This window comes from Pezoporus flaviventris, unplaced genomic scaffold (genome assembly GCF_033815535.1).
Source record: "Pezoporus flaviventris isolate CSIRO_AGI_PZ_B2104156 unplaced genomic scaffold, CSIRO_AGI_Pfla_v1 ptg000002l, whole genome shotgun sequence".
Classification (NCBI taxonomy): Eukaryota; Metazoa; Chordata; class Aves; order Psittaciformes; family Psittacidae; genus Pezoporus; species Pezoporus flaviventris.
Window position 1 is genome coordinate 28,644,036 of NW_026892550.1, and position 6,000 is coordinate 28,650,035.

Here is a 6,000-nt window from a genome sequence, read left to right on the forward strand (position 1 = left end):
TGACTCGGGCTAGCCAGGGAGGTATTCCATACCACAGCACGTCATGGCAGGGGTGGGGGGTGACTGGGAGTTACCCGGAAGGACAGGGGCTTCCGGGTGGAACTCGTCTTCTTGGCCGGTGGTATCGTATTCTCTTCCCTTGTTATTTTCCCTTATCATTGTTGTAGTTGATAGTAGCGGTGGTGATTTGTGTACATTGGTTGCTGGACTGTTCTTGTCTCAACCCGTGGGAGTTGCACTCTTTCGATTCTCCTCCCCGTTCCTCCGGGAGTGGGGGAGAACCCCGGTGGGGGGGGGACACGGACCTCGATTGTTGTCAGCTCGGCACCACTCACTGGGAGTGAGTGAACAAGTTACCTGACTGGGTTTAAACCATGACACTCTGGTACATCTTGTGATTCATTACAGCCAAGTTCAAATCCTACTGCTGATGGCAAGAAGACTTTCAGAGTTAAGTTAGAATGCACTTTATCTCTGCTTCACATTCATCAGTAACTGCAAAATTAAGACATTGCTCAGAGGAACCTGTTTATGTAGCAGTCAGTTGCTCAACATCCCACCAGAGGTTTTGGCTTTTCTTGGACTGGCAAAATAACTAATGGGCAAGAACAGAAATAAACAGAACATGGGTTTAGATAAAAGTTATGCCTACTGCAGTAAGCACAATCCTCTGAACATTCTCTAACATTTTTCATTTGTATTTCACACTCATGGAAATTGCTGTTTTAAAAATCCTGGAAATGAAATCCTCTGTGCACAGTAGAGGTACAGTGAGGGTAGCAACACAAAATAACAATCCATAGCCTACTGCGCTGACTCAACTAAGGTGTAGGGGCAGGAAAATCAAACTGCCATGCCTGCATAGGTTTTGACCTCTCTGCCGCAACTGCCAACAAAGTTCTTGATTAATGTCACATGAAGAAGGCAAGTCACTGAGGGCTAGAATGATACCAGTGGATTTTCTATATCCATAAGCAGCAGAGTCAGCTTTCAGTCTCATCCAGTAAAACCTGAGAGCACATGCTTCACTTCCAATATGTAAGAGAATCCTAGGAAGACCAACAGTACAAGGATGTTACTGAAGAAACAAGAAGCCTTTTGAAGATTTTTAGCCCCCCTCTTTCCAACACAAAACCACATTAAGAGCACGTGGCCTTAGCAGGCACTGTAGCTTTGCATTGCTGCATCTTCTTCCCAGATAAGCTTTCTGCGGTGCCAAGATCCCACAGAAGTGATGCCCACACCCTACTCTAAGGTATGGATCTGTAACTGGCTCACAGCGTGGCTGAGCTGAGCTAACTGCTGCCAGTGCAGCAAGGCAGACCCCTAGCTTGTTTTAACTGCTTGCCTCTGCTTCCAGCTCTGCAGCTCGCTCTGCCTATGCTCTGTCCTGGTATTTATCTGGCTTTAGTGCCTATAAGCCAAGTGAACTTGCTGCACTATTTGCTTTGTTTTAGCTGTCTAGCTTCACTTATTTTTGTGTGATGAACTGGCTTCCTGTGTGATACAGAGGTAAGGGAGCCAGCTGAAAGTGAGTGGTGACAGGGAGCCAAGTGACAGAGTGAAAGGGGAAATAAGAAAACAAAACCAGAAGAGTTGGGCTGGGGGTTAGTGAGGAGGGGTAATTTCATTCACTCATGAAATGTGGCAGGCATTCATACACTGTAGCATCAAAACTCCTGTTTGCCTGTTACCTATTGCACTACTGATAGCCTCCAAACAGTCAAAAGGTGCAATTCGTAGGTGTCTTGACAGTGTATATGCCCAGGATAACTAGTACCATCTATTTAGAAACTGTGTTTATATTTGTTTCATAACTTTTGAACTTTTTCAGGGAACATGCAAGTTTCTCATGGCAAATGCACTTGGACACACAAACTTCTCGCCCAGTTAATCAAGCAGGAGCTGCATGTGAAAAGGTAAAGGACGCAGGGAGTAGCTTTCACTTTATTGTTTAACTCAGCTAACTGTTACTAGGTTTGACCATTTCACACTTCCTTCAAGAAGTACTCAAAGCAATCTTTGATTTTGCCTTGTTACAAAACAGTGTTGCATTTTTATAAAAACAAATTTACGCTGGAAAGAATACGAGCAGATCTCTGGAAATCTGAATGGTTTTGATTGTATTCTGCAGATAGATGAACTGATATGATATATGATATATGAGATATACATGACATACATGATACATGATATGTATCAGGCCAGATGTATAACTGGCCTGAAAGGCATAGTAGGGAAATAAAACAGATGAAGTTTTAGTATCACTCAGGATGTATGTCCAGTTACTTACATGAGGATTCCCCCAGTTGAGGAAACTGGTAAGATTCTGGTGAACTGATCACTGTTAAAAGAGAGCATTTCAACAAGATTAGAATAGTTAATCCAGCTACTGTGAAAATATTGTATTTTTCATAACAAAGCATGTTAGGACAACCAACTGGAGAGTACGGTGTTGGGATGTCAGCTGTGGTATACTTAAGCTGGTATATATCATATAGCAGTTAAAGGAACGTATAGCAGTTAAAGGAATGGGTCAGTTGTTAGAACAGGGATTGTAGGGGGAAAAAGGAGATGGAAAGATGTGATTCTCAATATAGCCAGTAAGGAAACAGACTTTTCCACAAGATGATTCAAAACTCCTAAACTCTTGAAGTAGTGCAAATACTGCTTAGGGATTTACCTCATTATGCAAATCAATATAGAGAGAAATTTCTACATACTCTCTTTTGCCAGTTAGACAGCTCAGTGAAAAGCAATTTATTAATCTTGGCTTCTCAGCAGGACACTGCTGTAATCAATTACTATACTGGGAACAGAGAACTTGGAAGAGAGGCCCCCACCTCCCTCCATAGATTAGCTATGCTTGAATACATCTGAGCAGGTCTGCTTCTAAGTTAAATCTTCAACTATGTACAGAAAGTTAGAATAAAGCTGATTTATTAATTTTTAAAGATATTATTTTTCATTAAACAAACAGAGAAATGTGCTTTTTCCACTTGAAAAATGGTAATTTTTAAAAATAGGTATTTTGCAAGTGGCTTTACTACAGAGCCAGGTATCAGCCATGAGTGAAAGTGAGTAATTCTCTTTGAGAAGAAGTGTTAGGCAGCTGTCCCAGATCCTAGCAAGTCATGTAGGGATTCTCCAAATTGCAGTATCTGTGATAGTCTGACTACCTTTATAATGTATTATCCAGAATCCTAGCTAGGAAGTTTTCCCTTAGTTGGTACTAAAAATATCTACTTTTTTAAATAATAATTTTTTATCTTCTCAACCCTTGCCATTGAAATGTTCGGTCATGGGCTCAGCCACAATTTAGGAGAAGGAAATGAGACTACTGAGTTCAGAGAAACCACAGCTGTGAATAGTCTGAAGCAGTATTGTTCAATGAAAAATAAAATCCTGATAGTAAGACAGCTTCCAACATTTTCACAAAGAAAATTTTCTTAACTTATGAGATTGTATTAATGGTCTGCCTAGGGCATTTTTCCCAACCAAGAAATGGACATAGTATATTTGGGTTTAGGTAAAAAAGAACAGAGAAGAAAAAAATAAGTGAATAACAGGGGAAATGTATCCCATGGTCTTTGTACAGGAATTAGCTAAAGCTATGTTTAAAATACTGAAGAGTTAGTTTATCCTGAAAGTCCTCATTGACCTATGATGATTATAAGTCAGTGAAGCAAATGTGGCCTTTTCAGTTATGAGATTTATGCATGAGTTCATGATGACAGTAAATTATTTTTTATTACTTTCAAAAATTTACAGAAGCTCCAAAGTTATATGTAGGGAAACAGAGAAATGGCATTTGTTTCCAAAAATACAGAATAAAAACTTTTCACACCACGTGAAAGCATATTTTTATAATACTATACTTTTAGAATTTGTTTCTCTCTGAACTTGAAAAGTAAACCTTAAGATTAGGCTTAGGCTTTTTTTTTTTTTTAATTAAAACCAATATTATTAATTAAGGTGCTAAAGCGAAACACAATTCTTTAAATGTCTATGCAGAACACCTGAAACTGATGTGATTCCTACCATCTTACCAGCAAGCCATCACTGTAAGTGGCCAGAATCAGTTTTGGCTGACTAACGCCTCTTGAAATCCTCCTGAATTTCAAGTGATTGCCTTGGCCTCTTATCTACCATAGTATTAAGGAGATAAGGTGACACTGTGAAAGTTGACAGTGAAGTCTCTGGCTTACTAACCTGTGAAAAGGAGGTTCAGATTATGTGATAATCTCTAAACTACTGACAAGCAATTTAGGTTTTTATAAATAGCTGATTTAGCAAGAGTCACAGAAACCCCAGTGTCCAGTCTGAAAGGGTGTTATGATTGAATTCACGTGTGCTTTTCCAAAACTTGTGCAGTTTCATATTTGAATTCACTTTGTTTCACTTCCACCTGGTCAGTATGTTTTAGGTTCCACTACTGCTTTTTGGGTTTGGGGGAAAAAATTCAATTTTGGGGTGGATTCTGAAGAAAGTTTGAACCACTTCTGGCATTCCTGGGCTGAAAGCTCTGAGGCTCAGAAAAGGTCTTCTCTCTAACTCCTGAAAGTTTCTCACTGTGTGTAGTATTAGATTTATGTTCTTTATCTCTGTCAATTATTTTCAAGGGTTATGCATGAGAAGACAGTGTTTGTTGTAATCTGTTCCCAGAGCAGTATGTCCAGGGTATTGTTCCAACAAATTTTTGCTCACTGGTCACAGTTAGGGTCCATGGATTATCATGGTTGAAAGGTTCTCATCTGAGTGGAAAGGATGCAATCTCTAGAAAATTCATGCATGAGATGAAATGTATCATTAACTGAAGATCACTATAGATATGGTTGTACATAACTGTCCACTCTGAGGTTAACAGTTAACTAACTTAATGATTATAGTCAACACACAAAGCATTTGCCTACACTGTATTTTTGCTGCATGCCACACCATGAATTTACTGAGCAAGTCATATTTACCATCTTACATCTCTACTGCTAATCTACATCTGTACAAGTCTCAAGTAAACTGGCTCAACATCTATTCCATGCCCTTGGTGTCCACAGAAGGAGGACGTCTCTGTGTCGATGCTCATCAGCCATCTGCCTTGTGCACATTAGACATCACTAGCTTCTGTAAATACAATGCTTTAGAGTTTCATCCTTTCTAGTCTTTCCTTCTGTCACAGAAATGCTACTGCTCACTGCTGCTGTTTTGCATGCCAGGCTATGGCAGCTGGCCTGATGCTGTTAGACCATGCCAAAAGGGACCCCAACACATACCCAGATTTGATAATCATGCAGAAACTGCTGCTAGTGCAGCTGGAAGAATCTGCTAAGGAAATGCTCCTTTAATAGCAGAACGTTGGGTCCTGATCTGGGCTTTGGTTGGAATCCACTGTGGTCTCCCCAAAGTCAAAAAAGAGTGTGTCTCTATTAAGCCAAGAATGGGACTGTATCATTGAAGCTCAAGCTGACTATCAGGAGAGCAGAGCTTGTGCATATGAAGATTCACATCTGAAAGCCTCTTTTTCTATTTACTGCCTGCCCTTCAGCATCAATATATGTTCTCATCATTTATCTCTGTGGAAAAGAGGGTGAACATCAGTCTGTAGACCTTCACTACTGCCCAGTCATGCTTGTTGCTGGCCAGCCAGTTTCCACAGTAATACGGTCATTGTTGGTGTGATCATCATGGACAGCTCCTACTATCATATGGTCAGCATTGGCAGCATCCCCAAGAACCCAGTGACTTTTAGTCATGGTCAAAATTCACAGTGGGAAAATCAGCAGTATTTACATTCTCGCCCACATTGTCCCCACCTAACTGTTGCATTCATAGGCTTGTGATAGCAAGTCTTCTGAAAGTTTTAAGTTTTCAGAGACAAAGATGTTGGCGCTCTCTTCCCTTTGGAGTACATCAGCATTCAATGAGCTAGACACTACTTCCAGTGTAGGTCTTCCTGCTACAACAGGGTGTCTAGACAGCTTGCAACCTTATGGCCAACTTCCT